This window comes from Peromyscus eremicus, chromosome 6 (assembly GCF_949786415.1).
Source record: "Peromyscus eremicus chromosome 6, PerEre_H2_v1, whole genome shotgun sequence".
NCBI lineage: Eukaryota > Metazoa > Chordata > Mammalia > Rodentia > Cricetidae > Peromyscus > Peromyscus eremicus.
Genome location: NC_081421.1, coordinates 84,295,661 through 84,320,414, shown reverse-complemented (window position 1 = coordinate 84,320,414; position 24,754 = coordinate 84,295,661).

Here is a 24,754-nt window from a genome sequence, read left to right as displayed (position 1 = left end):
CCTTGCTCAACCCACTTTCTTACACATCCCAGGAACATCTGTCCTCCAGTAGCATCATACCTAATAGGCTAAGCTCTGCTGCATCAGTCATTAATCAAGAAAATGACCCACAGATTTTCCTACAGGTAATTTGATGGAGGCATTTTCTCAATAGAGATTCCCCATCCCAAATGACTCTAGCTTGTGTCCAGTTAGCACAAAACTAACCAGGACTTATGCCACCACAGAAATAGACAGAAGAGGGGGGCATTGGTGCAAATAACAGCAGAAGGCCTGATAGACTAGAGGAATGATGATGAAGAGGATAAAGTTTGAAAATTTACAGTTGTACAACTGTATACTTGATAGTGATACTTGAAGAAGCAAATTAGGAGATATTTGATTGTGGACAAAAAAACTATAAAGAAAACAACACTTTTCACAACTACTGGTCTAGATAAAAGACAAGACAGCAAGTAGGATGTATTTTGATTCCATATGTTATGAAGTTTCAGAGAAGGGTATAATATAACCATGTAAATACCAGAGAATAAAATTCTGAAATGTACTGAGTCTGGGGTCTAATGAGGGAGCCAATGGAGATACCCACCCAACAAACCATTAGAATAAACCCATGGGAGCTGCAAGAATAGGTTGTTATTAGAGAAAAATGATCATCGCACAATAATAGTATATTTAGAAGAAAAATATATATAACAACATGTTGCTAAGGCCATGAGTTAGGAGAAAACTGCATTATAATTTCAGGAAAATAAATTTTCTTGTGACATCTCCGGATTATATGTTATAAGGAACATTGAAAACAAAGCAGAGACCTAATGCATTCTTAAATCTTAGCCATATTTTTCTGGCACTCTGTTATATTGGGTTTAGTTACAATTCACAAGAATTGAACAGCACAAAATGGTCACGGATCACAGAGAATGTTTCACAGGCCTAATAGTGCTATAAGTATAGTCCAATTTTATTTCTAAATAGTATGTATTATCAACTAATTTTCTCCAATTGAAGTTTTTATGAAACCACAATGATTAGATTTGATTCTCTATAGATCCTTATTTCAGAGAGTAATATCATTATTTCACTTTAAAATTGAGAAAAAAAGCAGTGATGCTGTTCTCAACTTGCATATTTCAAAAAATTTCCATAAATTTACACTCTATTATCATTAAAAATAAATTAAAATGGGGTGAGTCAAATAAATTTACACATAGTAAAATGTGTATCCACAATAATCATTTATAGTCTTAATCTTCACATATCTAATTTTGAAAACGTTTATTCAGTGTCACTTATATATTCTATTTTAAATTGAAATTATTGTATGCATGTATATGTGTGTGTGCATGTGTATACATGTGGATATCTGTGTGTCAAAGTACACATGTGGTTAGAGGACAACTTGGGGTAGTTGGCTCCTCCTATCTGGGAAGAGAACTCAGGTTAACTAGCTTTGCAGTGTGTGTCTTTACCCACTGAGCAACCCCATCAGTCTACTACTTGTTTTTTTTTTTTTTTTTTTTTTGGTTTTTCGAGACAGGGTTTCTCTGTGTAGCTTTGCGCCTTTCCTGGAACTCACTTGGTAGCCCAGGCTGGCCTCGAACTCACAGAGATCCGCCTGCCTCTGCCTCCCGAGTGCTGGGATTAAAGGCGTGCGCCACCACCACCCGGCTCTACTACTTGTTTTAATAAAGAGCATCTTTTAATAATTAATTAGATCTCTTTGTTCTCACCTATTCTGATGGAGCTCACATAAATTGACTCTTATATTTATATTTGAAACCTTTCTTTGGTCAAAATTATTACATATTTGCAATTTGCAATAGAAAAATTAACAAAGGATTTTCTGCTATTTGTGAAGCTAAGCATAAAATGGCAATGTTTCTATCCTTCAAATATTCCCCAAAACTATGCTTGGTAGATCAGTAGTTTCCAATTTCTAAAATCTTTCAAAGTAATGTTTCAATATGGACATACTGTTCCACAGTATACAATGTTAATATTTGAGAGAACTTCAGGAGAAAGGACACTTTCTGCTTGTCCTGTCCACCTATACCTGGAAGCAGCTCATATATGGGTTTTTTTTTTTTTTTTTTTTTTTTTTTGGTTTTTTGAGACAGGGTTTCTCTGTGTAGCTTTGCGCCTTTCCTGGAACTCACTTGGTAGCCCAGGCTGGCCTCGAACTCACAGAGATCCGCCTGGCTCTGCCTCCTGAGTGCTGGGATTAAAGGTGTGCACCACCACCGCCCGGCCTCATATATGTTTAAAATAATAAATATATATATAATATAGAGATTGCAGAAAATCATGAGGTATATTTGTATTAAAGTGATACCTCCTCTGTTTTCAGAAAACGTTGGTTATGTTGTCTTAAGGTGTACTGGGAATTAATCCAAAGTACCATGGACAGAATTAAATACACATATACATAGACTTAAAGTGTAAAATAAGTTAAAGGAGTGAATCACAGTGTGCGACACAAACAGCCTGAATCCTGTCTCCTCGCGTCCTCAGTGGTGAGCATCTGTACCACTCTCAGCACTTTACAAGTGGTGACACCTCAACGGGCTTCAGCTTTATGCGAAGGGATTCACTTTCCATAAAATTACTTCCCTTTGAACAGCTTGGTAAACATTAAATTGATCAGCAGAAGCCAGTACACATAGAACGTGCAATATGATTCGTGTGGACATACTCAAGTCCTGTGGGACTATCAGCACTGCTAATGTATGAGTGTCTGTCACCTCCAAAGCTTTCTGTGTTACAATGCTGTGATGAGTCAAGTGAATGCCTCGATCCCTGCTGTATCTCATAATTCTACGTGTAAAACTGCCTCAAATTTTAATTAAAATATCAGATTCATCTAATGTGTTAACAGAAAGGAATTGTTTGGAAGACAAACCCACATAAAGAGAATATTTTGACAAAGTAGTGTGTGTGTGTGTGTGTGTGTGTGTGTGTGTGTGTGTGTGTGTGTGTTGTCTGTTGCTGATGGATGAGTGTGTGTGAGGTGTGTGTGTGTGTGTGTGTGTGTGTGTGTGTATGTAGTTGTGCATATGCAAATGTATGAATGCATATGGGCCAGCACTTGACATCAGATGTCCTCTGCTTGCTCCTTACTTTGTTGTTTTCAGGCAGAATTTCTTCTCTGAAAATGTAGCTCTCAGTTATGGCTATCCTGGCTCTCCAATCAGAAACCTCCAGTATTCATCTCCTGCTGCTTCTGTCAGCAAGGATTATAGGATCTTGCAATGTGTCCAGATTCTCTGGGGGTTCTGGCATCTGATCTAAGGTGCTCATGCTTGTACAACACACATCTTACACATCAGGATATCTCTAGACTCCCTCCTTAGGAAATTAAAAAATAAATCATGAGTAGCAGTTCTAATGGGCAGAGATCTTACTCTCCAATTAAGCTTCTTATGGAGATAGTTTACATAGATAACAATTTTCCATTGTAAATATATGCCATTTTATTTAGTGTTAGCTATAATATGCATTGAATCATTGTAATTTTACATACAAATCTTAGAATTATCAGTTAGTTAGCAAGAAAGCAGTATTCTTCACTCATATATGTGCCAACTTTGATGGTAAAATAACAATATTCAGAGAGCAAAGAAGCAAGTTGATTTTGGATAATTTTAGGTGTGCGGGATATGATACTAATAACATTTTTACAGCAATAAAAAAATAGAGTCTAAAGTAAGAGTACTGTCATTCATCGTTCCCTGAGATTTAGGTTAGCTTTGCCACTGAAACTTCACTTTCTAAATCAAATATCCAGGTTTTATTTTTAAACAAATCATATCTACTTGTTTTTGTTCAAGTAGCTAAAGTGTTATATAGGCTGAGGTATTAACCTGCATCTTATATCAATACATCATTACAACTGAAGAGATCATCTAATGATTTGGATATAACTATATGCTATTGGAATGTGTTCACATAAATATTAGGCACTGTTTTTAAATCTTTTCTAGTAATACACTTACCACAATGTCAAAGACCATCAAAGAATCATCTACACACTCCACAAATTTGATTTAAAACATTAAAATTATGCACTATTTTATGATAAGGGACTTATATCAAACTTGATAGTTACAGCTAATCGAGTCTACTGTCTCATATCCTTAAAAAAATTCCTGGAATATGCATGAAGTTCCATGAAAGAAAATAGTAATTAATAATCACCTTATTTAAATTTGGTTTTAGAAAACTACATATTGGAATACAAATTGTGGAAAGTTGGGGAAATGATGCCATTGTGTTTCTTTCAACTCATGGGGTAAAATCCATTTACAAAATTTCTTTCTCCTATAGCATTTATCACTTTCTCTTTCTTTGTGTGTATATGTACATAAGTGTCTGCATGTGTGTTCATGAGGCCAGGTGTCTTCCTGTCTCTCTCCACCTAATGATTTAGAAACTGAACTTAGAGATCATCAATTTGGAAAGATAGACTGGCAATCAAGCCCCATGGATCTGTCTTTCTCCACTTGACCAGTTTAGGGATCATAGATGTGCATACCAATGTCCAGATTTTGTTTGAAGACTGGTGATCAAACTCAGATATTCATTCTTGCACTACAAACACTTCTGTCACTGAGTCATATCCTCAGCCTGGCTTTTACCAGACTGCAGCCCCTCCCCTGTGCTCCACACTAGTGCCTGCAGCTCCGGCAGAATGGAAGCCAGAGTGGTATAGGGACCCCAGAGAACACATTGCCCATCAACAGCAAAACCCCTTTAAGCCTGTCCAACAACCCCAGACTGCACCCCCACTCCTGGGCTCCATATCCTAGCCTACTACTTTGAAAGACATCTTTGGCTTTTCCAGAGGCCAGGCAGGATCTAGGAAACCCAGGTAAGACACTGCCCACCTAACACTCCTTAAAACCAGTCTAGTAACCAAAGAATTCACCATTGTAGAATATTGTTTCAAGGTATGTTACTTTAGTTTATGTTGCATTTGTTTAACTCTGTGAAGTCGTGTTACTGTGCCTGTCTAAAACAACTGATGGTCTAATAAAGAACTGAACAGCCAATAGCAAGGCAGGAGAAAGGAGAGACAGGGCTGGCAGGCAGAGAGAATATATAGAAGGAGAAATCTTGGAGAAAAAAAGGAGTGAGAGAAGGAGGAGGACTCCAGGGACTAGCCACCTAGCTACACAGCAAGCCATGGAGTAAGAAATAAAGAAAGGTATACAGGAATAAAGAAACATAAAAGCCCAGAGGCAAAAGATAGATAGATGGGATAAATAAAGTTAAGAAAAGCTGGGTAGAAACAAGCCAAGCTAGGGCTGGATATTTATAAGTAATAATAAACCTCCATGTATGATTCATTTCAGGCCATTCAAATGAGTAAAGAGTCAAAAGAGTTAAAAAACAACTACTAAAATCCCCTCTCCTGGGCTGTACACTAAAGTCCACAGCACTGGTAGCCTTATGGTAGGCCAAGTTGGTCCTATGAACCCCAGGAAAGACACCTCTCACTGCCCACTCACATCTTATCACTTTAGTTAGGTATTCAGTTTTACATCTGAGCATACTGCTTTGATTAGTGTAGTAGACGAATCAAATATAAATCTAGTTTCAATAATTTTAGTGTTTCATATTTGCCTCTTGTAGTCTTATCTTCCATTTCTCTTCATTCATATTTTCTTATGTCTGTGTTTAAATTTTAACATGTGTGTTTTCCTATAGATGTGATTTTATCTTCCCTTTTATCACCTTTTAAACTTTCATTGTTTGTGTCCTTCAGAAATGAACCTCTGCTTTGTTCCCATACCCAGAATTAATGTTTCTTTCACAATTGAATATAGCTTGTTGCCACGAACAAGTCATGTATCTAGAATTATACTCTAATCTTGCTTATTTTATGTATGTAACATTTAAATTAAGTTTCTGGTAATACTATATATGTCACCCTTTTTTTTCCTTCAGTTCATTTAGGTTTATTTGTCTGCTTTCAAATGTTCCATCTTATAGCAAATGAAAACACCCTCATATGTCTGATTTATGTGGTCAGTTTATGTGCAAGCAAGGATGCTAACAAGAAAAGCAGTTCCAAGGCCTTTGCAGTATTTTAAGTCAGAAGTTACAGTGGCATTAATCTGTTTCAAGCCTACAGAAGCATAGATATTTGGAAATTTTCATATTTTGAAAGTAGAGCCAAGATTTGCAGATATTTTTGAAAGGGTACAGGAGAGGCGTGTCAGAAGATTGGAAACTTGAAACTTGAGCAAATATTAGTGAAAAACAAGCCTGGAGACATGCAGAGTTTGATTTAGAAGTCAAATCACTGCTCAAGTCCAAAAAGAATTACTGGACAGGAAGTTGTATATACAAATCTGGAATAGAAAAGAGAGATTTAAATCTAGAGAAATACAGAAATGACATTTTAATACTGGGAGACCAACCAAGATGTGAAATATATATATTTATCTCCAGGACATAGAACTAAAAAACAAAACAGCATCAGAAAGGTAGCAAACCAGAAGAGACCAAAACAAAAGTATTTCATAGATATAGATGGAAATTCAATGGCTCCTTTTTTATTGTTTCTTTTTGTAATTGAAAATAGATTCTTCGACAACAGTTCCCTTTCCCTCTACTCCTCCCTACCTGCCGCCAATCTCGCTTCTTCCTGTATCCAATCTCCTTCTGCCTCCCTTCAGAAAAGAGCAGGCCTCTAAGATACAACAACAAAACACAAGCAAACAAAACACAATAAGACAAGGCAAAAGCCCTCACACTGAGGATGGACAAAACAACCCAACAGGAGGAAAAGAATCCCAAGAGCAGGCAAAAGAGTCCAAGACACATCTGCCCCCACAGGAGTCCCACCAAAACACCGAGCAAACAGCCACAACATGTACACAAACAACCTGGTGCAGACCCATGAAGGCCCAGTGCTTGAAGTCTCTGCAAGGGCAAGTGAGTCCTGCTTACCTGATCCAGTGGGCCAAGTTCTCCTGGTGTCCTCCATCCCTTCTGACTCCTACAGTCTTTCTGCCCCATGCTTTCACTAGACCCTCCAAGCTCTGAGGGGACTGACTTGATGGAGACCCTCAATTTAGACCTTGTCTCTGAATAATGTCTGGCTGTGGGTCTCTGTATCAATTTCATTCTACCAAATCCAATTTATCATAATATTCAGTCTCTTTCATATTAAAGTTGACCTGCTTTACTCCATTAATCTATAGCCTTTGATCTCTTTAAACATGTTAATTCAATCAGTTAAAAAGTGATGAGACATAATCCTTTTTCCTCCAGTTCAGTAATATTAGATGTTAATCTAATTTCTTTTCAAATGTATCTTATGACTCTTCTTGGGCCTTGCTTTTCTGGTTTATCTCTAAATTTTAAGCAAAATAATTGTGTAAAGGGATTCACATACATTTTGTTATTTAAGACCTCCTCTGTATGTTATACTAAATGTTATCTTTCCTTTTCCTGTATTACATATTCTGATCCACATTCAATACATTAGCAATAACCAATAATTGTAATTGATATTGTCTTCCTTGATAGCGTTTGGTTTCTAATAAAAGATAAACAGAAATTCACACTTGAACTCATATCTGCAATTTGTGTCATATTTTCCTTACGGAATTATCTCTCTCCAGATTCCAAATGGTGAGTTCTGATTTTTTTCAATCGATTGTTTTCTATCATTTGTAAAAGTAAAACAACTCCTGGACAAATTTCCATGTTTAGATAGAACAATATCATACATGTGTATAGGATCTTGAATTGACATAGGAGAAGACATTGATATGGTTCTGAGGGTAAATTAAGCAAGAATACATACAAAAGTTTTTTCTTAGATAGTTAACAGATCTGAATGTCTGACCTATCACAATTTGTCACTACATTTATGACTCTGAGAAATCAACAAATTAGTTAATGGGAATTTACTATGAAATATTTACATACATATTAAAGGTTTTTCTGTAGATCATTAATTTTTAAAATATATTTCAAATCATTTTAAAGCAGCAGTTAAAATTTAGTTACATAAGAATAAGTGCCTTTGAAGTATCAAATACATTTTGTAAGTGGATTAAAGTAGACACTAAATTTAAAATGTTCACATTTTTATATTATTCAATTATACAGTGCTTATGTTACTAGAGAAGACAATTAAAACCTCAATAAAATGGCAGTGGATAATACATGTAAATGGAAAGATAAAAATAAATATTTAAAAAAATCACTTAAAATTTTGTCAGAGTATGAATTTCATAAAGAGTTGGAGACCCATCTTAGTGTAGTAGCACTTGCCTAGAATGTGTGTGTCTGTAGACTTATTTCCCAGAACTTCAGGTGAAAAAAGAAAAAAAAATGCATAAGCATTAATGTTATCTTCCATCTGAGAAAGACATGTACACTTGAAAGAAAATTGCCTTATATATTACAGAACAATATATCATCAGAATATGTAATAAAACTTAAATTCACATATGTGTATGTGCATTATTTGATATTAGTTCAAAAATCATTTTATTAACTTAATATTAAAACATTGCTAAAATGTAAATGTAACTGAAAGACAATTTCAAAGTACTATTTCCTCCCTAAGGCTTGTTACTAGAAGGTTCTTTTTGCCCATTTTCAATATATTACATATTATATATATATTGAATTCAGTAAATATACATACATATTTGCTCATTTATATATATATATGTACATACATGTATATGTATGTATATATGTTTACATACGTATGCATAAATATATATGCATTTATGTACTGGCAGGTTTTGTGTGTCAACTTGACACAAATTAGAAGTCAACAGAGAGGAAGGAGCCTCAATTGAGGAAATGCCTCCATGAGATCTATGCTTGGCATTTTTTCAATTAGTAATCAATGGGGGAGGGCCCAGCCCATGGCGGGTGGTGCCATCCCTGGGCTGGTAGTCTTGGGTTCTATAAGAAAGCACACTGAACAAGCCATGTGAAGCAAGCCAGTAAGCAGCACCCCTCCATGGCCTTTGCATTAGCTTCTTCCTTCAGGTTCCAGCCATGTTTGAGTTCCTGTCCTGACTTCCTCCAATGAATTACTATGATCTGGAAGTACAAGCCAAAATAAATCTTTTTCTCCATAACTTGCTTTTTGGTCATGGTGTATCATTACAACAATAGAAACCCTAACTAAGATTATATATGTAGAACAGTGTGTGTGTGCACTAATTTTCAAGCTCTCTAAGGCTTAAGGAGCAGCCTAAGATGGTGGTGGTATATAAGAACAAGAAGAAAGGGTGGTGGGTGGCACGACTATTTTCTCTTTAGTGAAATTTTTTTTTTTTTCCTGGGAGGACACAATCTCGCAAGATACCTCAAGCTCAGAAAGCTGGATGATTGGTAAGGCCTTTCCTCCCCAAGGTTGCATACAGTAAAGGTTTCTGCAACAAAGGGAAAGTTCAGTCATAGAATGCCTGCACATAGGAAAAAAATAGCTTGCAGCTTGTGGGGGTGATCATCCATTCTGGGGTGGGTTTTTAGAGATTTGGCTGCCTTTGGGCCACCCATTCTCCTGAACAATACGCCTCATCCATATTCCTGTGAGTAAACCCTCACCTGAGGACCCATAAGCACCTAATCAACTAGATTTAAGTGACACCATTTTCTTGTTCTGTTTTGAGTGGCCTGTCTGCACACGAAAGACATTTGTTTAAGTATCCCTAGAAAATCTCACACAACAAAATGAATAAAACTTAAGCAATCATGTAAGATAAAACTGATTATTATGAAGCCCAAAACTAGATAGGGATTGAAGATTTTTCATCTGTTATATCATTTGAGTTCTTTCACACTGTATATATATGGAGAAGCAGACATAGAAAAGCATATTCAAAATGCTTTCATTGTATTATAGTTTCATAATTCATAATTTTATATCTAAAATGTCTAGGTAACTTCCTTTCCCCACCTTTGGAGTAGCTAAAATGAATGTAATGTAATCACTTGTATGACAGGAAGTTAAAGAAATTATACTAATCTATCTTACTGCTATGGAACAATGTTTATTTCTCACTTCATATCCTTAAAAATAAAGTTCATTTTATCATTTAGAATTGTTTGTGAAATATTTCCTTCAAAGATTACATGATAAAATCATCCAGTTGGAACCATACTTTTAAAGGCTATTACAATAAGTTGTTTTACCTGGAGCTCTAATATATATATATATATATATATATATATATATATATATATATATATATATATATATCTTCAGTAGAGATTGGGGACAGATAAGACTTTAACTTTGTTTTTATTGTTTAATTATATGCATATGTGTGTATTTTAATAGAAATTATATGCTCTCCTTAGAGATGAAGGACATGCTCTTCACCAAATAAAGAACCTGGCTGAATGGCTAATGCTTGCCAAAAGAACAACCACAGTTTTATTTATTTTTGATTTGGTTTTTGTTTTGTTTTGTTTATTTGTTTGTTTTTCAAGGCAGGTTTTCTATGTGTAGCCCTGACTGTCTGGGAACTCACCCTGTTGACCAGGCTGGCCTGGAACTCAGAGATCCCTGCCTCTGCCTCCCTAGTGCTGGGATTAAAGGCTTGTACCACCACTGCAGGGCTGAAGTGATGGCTCAGCCACTAAGGAGTAGGCTCACCACCACAGATCTCATTTTAAGGGGAATAGGAGGTTGATTATTTTGGAGCCATTTTGAGTGACGATGGCCTAGAAACACAGGCTTTGGTTACCCCAAATTCTGTGTTCCAACATGGAAGCAGTTTCACAAGATTTTTATGGTTTTACAGAAAAATAAAAGTCATCAATCAAGGCAAGTATAAAATTCACTGGTGAGTACAGCAAAGTAGGTACAATGAAATTGGGAGCTATCCTATGACCTAAGATGTTATATGGTGATAGGCTTAGATCTTAGATTGTGGAAGCCAGTGTTCACTAAGTTAAAGGCTTCTAAGAGGTTTGTATTTATTACCAAGTGATGTTAGCTCAGAAACAGAGAGAGGCAAGGAATGGATGTTCTACAAGGCTAAAACTAGCCTGAAATAGTAATTGGACCCTGAACCAACAAAATTCTAATTTTTCCACAGTATTAAAATTCCAATTGGTTCATCAACTTCTGCAGACACAGAAACTTCTTCCAGGAGATTTTTGTTCACAATCAGAGTTTCTTTACAGGAATTTAAGTTCACATACCCAAGCAAAAGTTGCCCCCCAACAGACTTCCTAAGCTCATATACACCATAGGCTTATGCCTTGTATCTCACATAGCTTTCATCCTTGAATCCTTTCCAGGTCCTTGCCCCAGGTTGAACTTTGCACAATTTATAAACAGAGACAGTAGACTGCAAGTTTGGCCACTAAAGCAGATAGGAGATTTACACAGCAAAGATATTACACATTTCCAGAGTTATTTTAAGTACACCAGTGTTGTTCTTTATTAAGAAGTAGTTAACCAGGGTCATCATGCACATGTAGCAGAATTATATATTTTTTTTTCTGAAAAGTTCACAGAATATTTAATGTCATACCAGGACATAATACAAGCACAGTTATGACTCTACACTGCCATATCTGAGCCATCTACTAGAGGTATGTCTTTGGTATGGGAATGAGGACCTAATGCCTGGCTATCCTGATGAATAAACATTTACGGTAGCTGGAAGGTTTCTCCAGTCCTGCCCGGCCCTGTGGTCCCTCAGCTGCTTATAAAATAATTACTCAGAGGCTTAATATTAATTGTAAATTATATGACCTATGGCTCAGGCTTCTTACTAGCTAGCTCTTATGACTTAAATTAACCCATTTCTATTAATCTATGTATCGCCACATGTTCTGTGGTTACAGGTAAGTACTGTCACATCTTGCTTCTCCTAGCGGCAGGCTGGCATCTCCCCAGACTCTGCCTTTCTCTTTCCTGTCTCTCTCTCTCTTTCGATTTCCTGCCTGCCCTTAAGTTGCCTTGCCATAGGCCAATGCAGCTTTCTTTATATACCAATCAGAGCAACACATATTTACAGCCTACAGAAGGATATCCCACAGCAATCTTAGCATTCTCTATTTCTCATATCTCCAACAGGCCTGGTCAGCATACTTCTTATCTTTGGGGTATTTTGGAGTCAGTACTCCTTTAGCTAAATCCTACTTTTGTGAATTGATGTTCCCTAAGCAAATCTATTACTAAGTCCTTTATAAGTTCTATGGCTTTGAGTGTCCTACATCAGTATGTCAATGGGAGTATCTGAGTTTGTTCATATAAGCACAAGTGCCAATGGCCTCCTACCCCTGAGAGCTGAAGTTACAGATAATTGTGAGCCACCAATGTGGATGCTATATATCAGACTCTGGTCCTCTGGAAGAGAAGGAAGTGCTGATAGCCACTGAGTCATTTCTCCAGGCCCAAATAAGGAGATTTTTACTGGGTTATTGTTGTTATAAAACTAACATCACACTGTTTTTAGAAGATAATATAATAAGGGTATGTGTGTTTATTATTGTTTAAACAATAGAGTTTACATTTATATACTCAAGGTATTTAAAGCATTATTTTAAGTTAATTGTTTAAATTTTCTGGTAGTCTAAGACACAAAACTATATTCAATAATTTTGTTTATATGTTTTAATATTCAAAATCAAAATGTCGTTTGTATAGAACAAAGAATATAGGCATATGATTACACTACTAAAGCACAAGTTTAATTTCAGGTATAGTCATGTATAAATATGATCACATTCAGAAGCTACTGAAGAAGTTATAGATCTCAAAATGATCCTATAAAATTTTAAATATATTAAATCACACAGAGAAGATATTGAGAGAGGTCATAATACACTTAAAATATTTCAAGATCAAAATTTATTAATGATATGCATATTTACAATTAAGCAGCATCTAATGATATCAATAGATTTCTGTTTGATGCTTGGCTTCTGACTTGATTTCAGTTGTAGGCAGAATGTCTGTTAATTCCAACAAAATGTGAATGCCATCTTCTCCTTATGACAGTGTTGCAAGCCCGAGCCTGGGCAAGGACTCAGGATTTAAGGGTACTACTCCTACAGGTAAAAAATCTAGGAGAGCTGTTTCCAAGATGCTTTATGTGAGGGCAGACCCAGAAGTCAATCAGAAAGCATTTAGTCCTCATCAGTGACCACTGTAGAGGACCGGCCCCCACCATTATTTATCCCAGGAACTCTTGAGGAATGAGGAATAAGAGACTTAGTTAGAAATAAAGAGGGGAGAGAAAACACATAATAGATTCAGGTGGGTCTGTCTGGATCCTTATATACTGGCCCAGAACTTTATTCCAAAGGTCTATTTATAACAATGCCAAGGGGTGGAGCAAAAGACCTCCCCTTGCTAGTTAGACTGTTACCAATACCTGGTACCCAGGCTCATGGTTTAATCAACCTCTTATGCCGTCCTGCTGGGTACAGCCACTAAAACCTAGTGGGCTACAACTGGTCCCTCTTCTTTATATTTTAAAACAAAATCTCTTCATGTAACTGCATCAAACTTAACATAATAATTCTAACATAAACAGAACTATACAAAATTATAATTCCTACTCTCAGCCTTCCTATGAACCTACTCTCAACCTACAAACCTACATTCAAGAACAATTTCTTAATAGAACTGTATAAAACGTAACATTAATTCACTCAAGTAACATGAAAATCTTTTTTAAGTTAAATATACTGAGGAATATTAACTCTCCTTTTTTTTATATTTTAGATTAAATCTCAAGTCTAGCTAGAAAACCTAAATTTCTCCATAAGCAGTTCGACTTTTACATAAACAGTTCATAAGTCATCACCGTTGATAGAGTCTATATGCATAAGCAAGTTCATACTTGTCCCATTGTAATGAAATTATTACTGTCCATTTCATTTCTTAAGTTCGGAAGTTCAAAAAGAGTTCTGGTACCATTCCTAAAAGTTCCTCTGAGCACTCATAGTCAGGGCCTGGCTTGTCAGCTGCCCTTCAGTCTGTGTATAGCTGTCAGAGTTGTAACGACTCTGAAGTAAACAGTTCCAAATATGAGAAATCTCACAACCGAAACTTTTCAGTTCAAGCAAGTTTCTTAGAAAATTTCGCTTTCAGCTATTGCTGCACTTTGCGTTCTGGAACCAGGCCGCTCCTGGACCAGGCTAGGGAGCTTCACCTCATAGCCACATAGGCTTGTCTCCTTCAGCTGCCGTGAGCTGAAACTGTGGCCTTCCCATGCAACCCAGAGGAAAACCCAATTACCTGCATCACTGGCGGTCCAAGTGCCTCAGCAAACCGAGTCCCGGAATCCTCCCTATGCTGTCCTAGTGTATGACAAAGGTAGCCTCAGGGCAACTCCATGATTACGGTCACATCCTGCTGCTGGGAGCTCAGGCTTCAGTCGGTCTCAGCAGCTCCCACAGAGTCTCAGGCTGGCTGTTCAGCCTGGAGCACACATAGTTCTCACCTCCACAGCTTCCTGCTTTTCAGCGGGCCTCAGCTGCTTGTCTAGGACTGACACCATTCTGCTCTCTGCCTTTGGAAGAAGTCTGGAAGCAGTCTGGACTCTGCTGTCTCCGCTGTTCACCACTGCTCTGCTTGCTGTTCATCTTTTCTGAGGCGATGCAAACCGCTGGGCCTTCTCCACTGTTCGCATTTCTTGCTATATAGCGTCTCAAAGGTTGTAGAATCTTGCTGTTCACCTTTCTCGCAGTGCAGCATCTCTGCAGGGCTTTCCAAACTACTGCTTGCCTTTAGCCTCTCTTGTAGCTTAGCTTCAGGGCCGAAAGCCTGTGGGCCCCCGCTAGTGCTGGTTCTGCTTTCGCTGGCTCTTGGGAAGCTATGACACTTCACGGGTGTCAGCAGTGGACATTCATTTCTGTTGCTGGTTTTTGAAGTTAGCAGTTTCTGGAGCTGCTTCTTGCCATTATTGGTGGTTTCTAGAACTGCCAAGTCTGCTGTGGATAAACATATATATTTACTAAATCTATGACCTATTTAAACCTACATTCTGTAGGACTACTTTATAAACCTTACCTAAATCTTACTTACATTCTATAGGACTACTTTAGAAAATATATTTCTTATACTACCTTAGCAAATATACTTCTTATCTTATTTAAACTTACATTTAAAACTAACATGGCTATGTATTACTATATGTCTTAAAGAAATTCTATAGATATATTCAAACACTTTAAAAATTTCTTAATACCTAGAAGAGATTTAGAAAAGATATCTAGGAGAGATTTTCTCTTGTTGTTGTTGTTTTGTTTTGTTTTGTTTTTTCGAGACAGGTTTTCTCTGTGTAGCTTTGCGCCTTCCGGGAACTCACTCTGTAGCCCAGGCTGGCCTCGAACTAACAGAGATCTACCTGCCTCTGCCTCCCAAGTGCTGGGATTAAAGGCATGTGCCACCACTGCCCAAGATTTCTTAACTATTATCACTTTACATATAACAGAGCTAACTTAACACTAAAGCAAACATCTATAAGATATTTCTTAACAACTAGTGTGGTGATATTGTGTCCCCCAATATATTTTGCAACCTAATAAACTTATCTGGGGGTCAGAGAACAAAACAGCCGTTATATCAAACATAAAGCTTAGGCAGTGGTAGCACATGTCTTTAATCCTAGCATTCTAGGGGCAGAAATCCACCCAGATCTCTGTGAGTTCAAGGCCACAATGGAAGCAGAAAGGTATATAAGGCATGAGGACCAGGAACTAGAGGATTTTAAGCTTTTAGGCTTTTAGCAGCAGTTCAGCTAAGATCCATTGGGATAGGGACTCAGAGGCTTCCAGTCTGAGGAAACAGGACTGGCTCTGAAGTTAGCCAAGCTGTGGCTTGTTCTGCTTCTCTGATCTTTCAGAATTCATCTGAATATCTAGCTCTAGGGTTTTTTTTTATTATTAAGAAATTTTTTTCATTCATTTTACACACCAATCAAAGATCCCCCTCTTCCCTCCTCCTGCCCCCACAGCCTCCCCTCCCAACCCATACCCCACTCCCTCTCATAAGACGGCAAGGCCTCCCATGTGGAGACACATTCAGTAGAGGCAAGTCCAAGCCCTTTCCCCTGCCTTAAGGCTACAGGAGGTGTCCCATCATAGGTAGTGGGTTCCAAAATTCCGGTTCATGCACCAGAGATGGATTCTGATCCTACCACCAGGGGGCCTCCCAAGCAGATCAAGCTACAAAACTGTCTCACCATGCAAAGGGCCTAGTCCAGTCCCATGCAGTCTCCACAGCCATTGATCCAACTTTCATGAGTTCCCTCTAGTTTGATTTGGTCATCCCTGCATGTTTCCCCATCATGATCCTGATGCACTTGCTCATAGAATCCCTCTTCTCTCTCTTTGACTAGACTCCTGGAGCTCTGCCCAGTATTTGACTGTGGGTCTCTGCATCTGATTCCATCAGTCATTGGAGAAAAGCTCTGTAATGACAGTTAGGGTATTCACCGGTCTGATCACTGGGGCAAGCCAGTTCAGTTCAGGCACCCTCTCCACTATTGCTAGTAGCCCAAGCTGGGGTCATCCTTGGGGATTCCTGGCAACTTCCCTAGCACCAGGTTTTTTCTCTATCCCCATGATGTCTCTCTCTATCATGGTATCTCTTACATTGCTTTCTCCCCTCCCTCCCTGTTCCAGCTCAACCATCCCATTCCCTTATGTTCTCATCCCCTATCCCCTACCCTCCATTGCCCACCCCACATCCCAAGGCGGTCCATGCATCCTTCTCTGGGTCTTTCCTGTTAGTTAGCTTCTCTAGAGTTGTGGGTTGTTTCCTGATTATCCTTTGCTTTATATTTAGCATTGACTTATTAGTGAGTACATACCATGTTTGTCCTTCTGAGTATGGGTTACCTCACTCAGGATGCTATTTTCTAATTCTATCCATTTGCCTACTAATTTCATGATGTCATTGTTTTTCTCTGCTGAGTAGTACTCCATTGTGTGTGTGTATATGTGTATATGTATATATATATATGTGTATATGTATATGTGTGTGTGTGTATATATATATATATATATATATATATATATATATATATAATCACATTTTCTTAATCTATTCTTCAGTTGAGGGGCACCTAGGTTGTTACCAGGTTCTGGCTATTATGAATAATGCTGCTATGAACATAGTTGAGCATGTGTCCTTGTGGTATGATTGAGTATTCCTTGGGTATATGCCCAAAGGTGCTATAGCTGGGTCTTGAGGTAGAATGATTCCCAATTTTCTGAGAGACTGCCATACTGATTTCCAAAGTGGCTGTACCAATTTACACTCCCACCAACAGTGGAGGAGTGTTCCCCATGCTCCACATCCTATCCAACATAAGCTATCTTCAGTGTTTTTGATCTTAGCCATTCTGACAGGTGTAAGATAGTATCTCAGATTTGTTTTGATTTGCATCTCCCTGATAATTAAGGATGCTGAGCAATTCTTTAAATGTCTTTCAGCCATTTGAAATTCTTTCTTTAAGAATGCTCTGTTTAGCCGGGCGGTGGTGGCACACGCCTTTAATCCCAGCACTCGGGAGGCAGAGCCAGGTGGATCTCTGTGAGTTCGAGGCCAGCCTGGGCTACCAAGTGAGCCTAGGAAAGGCGCAAAGCTACACAGAGAAACCCTGTCTCGAAAAACAAAAAAACGAAACAAACAAACAAAAGAATGCTCTGTTTAGCTCTACAGCCCACTTTTTAATTGGATTGTTTGGTATTTTGATGTTTAATTTCTTAAGTTCTTTATATATTTTGGAGATCAGCACTCTTTTAGATGTGGGATTGGTGAAAATCTTTTCCCGTTCTGTAGGCTATCATTTTGTCTTATTTACTGTGTCCTTTGCCTTACAGAAGCTTCTCAGTTTCAGGAGGTCCCATCTATTAATTATTGCTTTCAGGTTTGTGCTACTGGTGTTATATTTAGAAAGTGGTCTCCTGTGCCAATGCTTTCAAGACAATTTCCTACTTCCTAATTTATCAGGTTCAGTGTAACTGGTTTTATACTGAGGTCTTTGAGCTACTTGGACTTGAGTTTTGTGCACGGCGACAGATATGGATCTATTTGCAATGTTCTGCATGTTGACATCCAGTTATGCCAGCACCATCTGTTGAAGATGCTTTCTTTTTTTCCATTGTACAGGTTTGGCTTCTTTGTCAAAAATTAGTTGTTCATAGGTGTGCGGGTTAATGTCAGGGTCTTCAATTTGATTTCATTGGTCCACATGTTGGTTTTTATGCCAGTACCAAGCTGTTTTTATTACTAGAGCTTATTGTCTTAGGCAAAACCCTTAAGGCTTCCCTCTAGGTCAGTGAGAAAAAAAAAAAAAAGCTTTAGAAAGATCCTTTCTCTGATAGAAAAGGAAGCTTCTCTCCTGGATAGCTCCACTGCCTGGCCTGGCCCCTTCCCCAGATAGTGTCTCTGATGCTATAGCACAGCCACCAAGAGGCTCTGCTTTACTGCTTTACCAGCAGCGCCTCCTGTCAGGGAGGAATCTGCCTGTCTCTGCAGAGGGGTTTCTGACTGCTTTTTACTGGCTAGAAGAGACCGAGCTTAAAATACATATTTTTTTGGGAACTCAAGCCCTGCCTCCCTCATTTCAGGGAGGATTTTTCTGGCTTGAAAGAAGGACAGAACCTAGAAAGGTTTTGCTGTTCTAAGAGATTTGCCACAGGTGATTTCCCATACTAATTATCTCCAGGTGATTCTAATTTTTGTCCTTTACAGAGAGAAAGTTCTGAAAGGTTTTTCAGTTTCTTAGAGAGATTTTACCAAGTTTTTTTTTTTTTTTCCAAGATGAGCTTTTAGTTTGAGAGAGACCAACTTTTTCCCAAGAATTCAGTTCTCTAAACATTTGGCTTTATTGCCAGGTGGGAACTAATTCTGAGGGTAAGATGTTTCCATATAGTGAAAGTTTTCCTAGGCACTGCTGACAGACCAGAGGGTTTTGTCTGCCTCAGGGACAATTCCTACCTGCTTCTCTGGGCTTAGATCTAGACTGTTCTGAATCAATGCCCACAGGCCAAAAGCTTCCACAGGAAACTTTTCTTGGCCCATTAAGCTCTTCTTTGATTTGCTTATCTTTATGCTAAATTTTCTTCCTAATATTCCTACATTGTATTTCTATTTCCTACCTAACTCTAAATTTCTTACTACATTCCACCTTCCTTATTTTTATAGGTAGGAGAGAGAGAGAGAGAGAGAGAGAGAGAGAGAGAGAGAGAGAGAGAGAGAGAGAGAGAGATCTAATGTTGCAGCCTCATGGCATTTCACTGCCTACCTATACACCTAAGAATAAAATACCGTTGCCTTCATTTTTTCAATTCCTTATCAGCATGCCTACACTTGAAACGCCCAAGCCCTAGGGTTTTGTTTCATTTTGCTTTGTTTTTCAATCTTTTTCTTTGTGCCTGTTCAGGTGCCATCTGTGGAGGACCAGCCCCCACCATTATTTACTCCAGGAACTCTTGAAGAATGAGGAATAAGAGACGTAGTAAGAAATAAAAAAGGGAGAGAAAACAGAACACAGGATAGACTCAGGTGGGCCTGGATCCTTATCCACTGGCCCAGAACTTTATTTCAAACGTCTATTTACAACAATGTTAATGGGTGGAGCAAAAGACCTCCCCCTTGCTAGTTAGACCGTTACAAACACCTGGTACCCAGGCCGGTGGTCCAATCAACCTCTTATGCAGTCCTGCTGGGTACAGCCATTAGGAAACCTAATGGGCTACAACAGACTACCAGTGGCTTCTTATTGGATATCCATCCTGTAAAATTATGAGAACCAAATAGCTTTAGTTCACAAGCCAGACAGATCTGAAATATTTTATTAGAATGAGATAATAGTGATTATTAATTTTGATTATAACCTTGATGGGATCTAGAATTTTCTAGGAAACACACCTCTAGAAGTGACTATGAGGAAGTTTCTAGTTTGAGTTAACTGAGGTTGACTGACCTGGCCAGTAGTCTCCCATGGGTTAGAGTCCTATTATGAAGATACAGAAAAAGTGAGCTGAGAACCAGAATTCATCTATCTCTGCTTCCTGACTTAAGACCCAAAGTGACTAGCTCTCTCACACCTCTGCTCTAATGATGTCCTTGTCATGATGGAAAGTACCCTCAAACTATGAATAAAATTTAAGTGGTATTCTCAACTCAAATTGCAAGTTAGACTACTGCTAATTTAATTTCATGTGGATTAAACCATTATTTGTGTGAAATTTTAGGACTACTTATAAAAGAAATTCTTCAAACCATGTGGAACATGAGTCAATAATAATATTTTTTTCTCTTCTCATGAACATATATAAAGATGCTGAGAAAGTCATGAGTAGTTTAGGATGTATACCAAGTAATAAAATTAGACCGTTATTTTCCAGAATATGAACCTTTTGTATTGATATTTTATTGGGAAATATCTTCATCCATTATGAACAGGTGCATATCCATGACTGATTACAAACTTACTTGGCATAGATCTCATGTCTTATAGACTTTATAATGTTTTCTCTATGGTACATGGCAGAGTCCTGCTGTATAATATAGCAAATCTTGGCCAAATCATATACTTGGCATCTCCCAAGTTGCTTACTATTTATTTCACTTCTTTCATTTTCAAAACTGATCCTGGGGTGCTTTGTGGTCTGGGATTCATAATTTATTGTTGGACAGACAGTGTCTAGGGCTTTGGAATTACTTAAATGAAAATCAGGAGGGTTGTGAACCTGCCTCAGTCTCATTAAAGCTGAGTAATGCTAGGTCTTCTAGCAGGCAAGCAAAAGTAGAGTCCTGGGAGGATTATTTGTAGTGTTCTTGGGAATGCAGTTCATGAAAACTGAAAGAAAAAAATCAATAACATTGTAGTAGAATATTTTTCAAGAACAAAGGGCAATATACCTAAGAAAGGCAAATTGCTTTCTTTACCAAGTCAATCTTCATCCAGAGAAGTGGATGGAAAGTAAAACATTATTTTCTTGATATTTTAAAAGACATTTGAGAGCTGTAATTCCATTAATGTATACTGATAACCATACACTCAACTTTTTTATTAATAAAATATTACAAATCTTCATAAGCTTATGAGAACTCACGATCACTTTTCATGCTAAATGCTCACTATAGGTTAGGTTTTGTTCTGTCAGATTGAGCTTTGTTTTCAATCCTTGTGGTGGGAATTGCAGCCCATACTGGAGTATCATCTATATGGAAACAAAAAAAAATAATAAAAAAACAACAACAGTGCTTTCTTCTTATAGTATCAAATTTGAAGTGAACAGAGACACTTATCAGGATGATTGTAGTTTAACAATATGGAAAACGAAGTCATTACTTCAGACAGGGACAGTGATAAGCCTGTTTTATAGCTATATTCAGGGATAAATGCACAGATCTAAGTACTTTTAATAGGCATGTTTTGAAACAATGTGACAACAAGCGAGATTGGAATTTAAGTAGATTTGTCTTGATTTTTAAAAAAAAATTTAAAAACTTGTTTAAAAATTGATCAAATATTTGAGATAGGAGAGAACACGAAAAAATAAACAAGTTAGCTATCTAGATTGTAATATTAAAATGTATATGTAGAAGATAAGATGTACATTAAACATTCAAATTCAATAAGTATGCTGGACATCATCATAACCCTGAAGTCATAGCAGCTGTGGATACTTTCATTGGTTCTTCATTAGGAGCATCTTGTCAATAGTCAGTCATGGAAGGAGGAGGAGCTCAGGGGACTTTAATCCTCACTGTTGAAAACTTTGCTAATGTTTGATTCAGGAAAAGTACGATTTACTCATTTATATGCTACTTATGACCCACCATGCTCCAATGGGTACTTCTAATCCAATGGTCATGCCAGTAACCCTATTTAAAATAAATTGACACCCAATGAAGATTAAAAATCATGGATCTTGGAAAGAGACTGGTAGGGAGAATTCTTAGGGTTTGAGAAGAGTGATAAGAGAGCATAAGAAGAGAATAATCAGATTGTGTTATGTATGAAATTGTCAAAGAAAAACTTAATTTTGAAAAGCTAATATTTAAATTGTATTGCATAAGTGAGATACTATTATTGCCTTTTAGTTTAATTTATCAATTTATTTGAATCCTGAGGAAACCATAGAAAGTAGCTAAAGATATACTTTAGATTACATGATGTAGTGTCAGTATGTAATTTTAACTTGAGAAAAGACAGCATTTTCAACGAATGTTCCAGAGAAACTATATGTCCATGCACAAAAACATGAAATTTGAACCATATTTATTACTCTCAATAAAATTTATATTAATTTGGATAAGAGTTTGTCTATCTAGTTAATTTCCTCAAAGAACCAAATCTTTGTTTCATTGATTCTTTGTATTGTTCTGTTTTATTGATTTCAGTCTTTCGTTTGATTATTTCCTGGCATCTATTCCTCCTGGGTGAGTTTGCTTCTTTTTGTTCTAGAGCTTTTATGTGTGCTGCTAAGTTGCTAGTGTGAGATTTCTCCAACTTCTTTATATGGGCATATAGTGCTATGAATTTTCCTCTTAGCACTGCTTTCATAGTGTCCCATAAGTTTAGGTATGCTGTACATTCATTTCCATTGAATTCTATGAAGTCTTTAATTCCTTTTTTTTATTTCTTTCTTGATTCATTGGTGATTCAGTTGAGCATTATTCAGTTTCAATGAATTTGTAGGCTTTCTGTAATTTTTGTTGTTGTTGAAATTTACCTTTAAGCCATGATAATCTATTAAAATACAGGAGGCTTTTCCAATCTTTTTTTTTTTTTTTTTTTTTTTTTGTATCTGTTGAGATACGCGTTGTGATCGAGTATGTGGTCAATTTTAAAGAAGGTTCCATGTGGTGCTGAGAAGAAGGTATATTCTTTTGTGGTAGGGTGGAATGTTCTGTAGATCTCTGTTAAGTCCATTTGAGTCATAACATCTGGTAGATCCCTTATTTCTGTTAAGATTCTGTCTGGCAGAGCTGTCCATTGGTGAGATGTTGAAGTCTCCCATGATTAGTGTGTGGAGTTTGATGTACAATTTAAGATTTAGTATTGTTTCTTTATATATGTGGGTGCCCTTGTATTTGAGGCATAAATGTTCAGAATTGAGACTTCACCTTGGTGGATTTTTCCTGTGATGAATATATAATGTCCTTCCTGATCTCCTTTGATTGATTTTAGTTTGAAGTTTATTTTGTTAAGTATTAGGATAGCTATACCAGATTGGTTCTTAAGTGCATTTGATTGGAAAGTCTTTTCCCAACTTTTACTCTAAGGTAGAATCTGTCTTTGAAGTTGAGATGTGTTTCTTTTATGCAGTAACTGAATGTACCAGGCTTTGCTGACTCCTCAAGGGAGGCCTTACATTTTCAGAGGAGGGAATGGGGGATGGGTTGGGAGAGAAGGCTCAGCTAGGTGGTGGTGGAGGAGGGGAGAGAGGGGGAAATCTGTGGTTGGTATGTAAAATGAACAAAAAATTTTCCTTAATAAAGAAAAAAAGAAAATTTAAATTAAAAAATTATATTAAAGTGGACCAGAAACATGAGTTTGAAATCTAAAACACTAAAACAGCTGGAAGAAATTATGGCCTGTTCTCTAAGGTGTGGGTTTTGGAACAAGACTCTATAACCAAAGATTTAAGGCCAACAGTTGGCATCTGGGACTTCATTAAAAAAAAAAGAAAAAAAAATACCTTTTGTAAAACTAGACAAAACAAAATAAATTAAAAGAACAAAATAAAATAATCAATTGAGTGAAGAAACCCACAAAATAGGAGAGACTCTTTGACAGCTAACCATTTAACAGAGGTTTAAATTCCCAAATAATCTAAGAACTCAAGAAACAGAGTCAAAGAAAGAAATTGCCCAATTAAAATGAGCTAGTAATCTAAACAGAAATTTCCAAAAGAAGAAATAAAAATGACCAAAATATACCTTAAAACTTGTTCACGAACTTCAGCATTAGGGAAATGCAAATTAAAACAACATTGAGATTTCATCTCATTAAGTCATAATGTACCTTGAATGTTTTATGAAACACCTATAATATTGATCATTTTTCTGATACAACTGTCATTGTAAGTACTTTGTCAGATCATTCTCCACTTTTTAACAAAATCTTCAGCAATTCATTAGCTACTGGATTACATTCAACTGTATAATTATTAGAGTTTTCAGGTATAAGAAAGCACAGAATATTTCAGTGACACTCTTAATCTCAAATCCCCTAATAACTTCTATACAGTTCAAGATTATGATAAGAATCAGAAATTAGTATACAATCAAAAGCTTTACACGTATCTGAAATTATCATAGTAGCTTGTGTATCAAATGTTTACTATTAGAAATAGAGTGAGCACATATCCAAGAATATACATATCTATTTGTAAATTTAATTGAATTCATTATTTTATTATATTTTAAAATGAGGATTTTCTAGAATGAAAAGATTTATTGTTTAATATTAAAAATTGAATCTAAAGCTCAGTATGTAAATTTACTATTTTTATATATAAGTGAAATTAGAGTTATATGCATTTCATATATAGTGTGTCAATAATAGATATTTTGAAATTGTCTACCTGTGTGAAAAAAAATTAAATGGATTATGGCATGGAAAAAGTTAATAAAGCAAACAGCCTCTCTAAAACCAAAGTAAAATATCTGGATTATGAGCCACTTGATGATCACTGGTTATGGTTTGAAGAAGACAAGACATTGATAATGATGCCGTAGCGTTTGCTCTAGTCTTGAGCTCTTTACAAG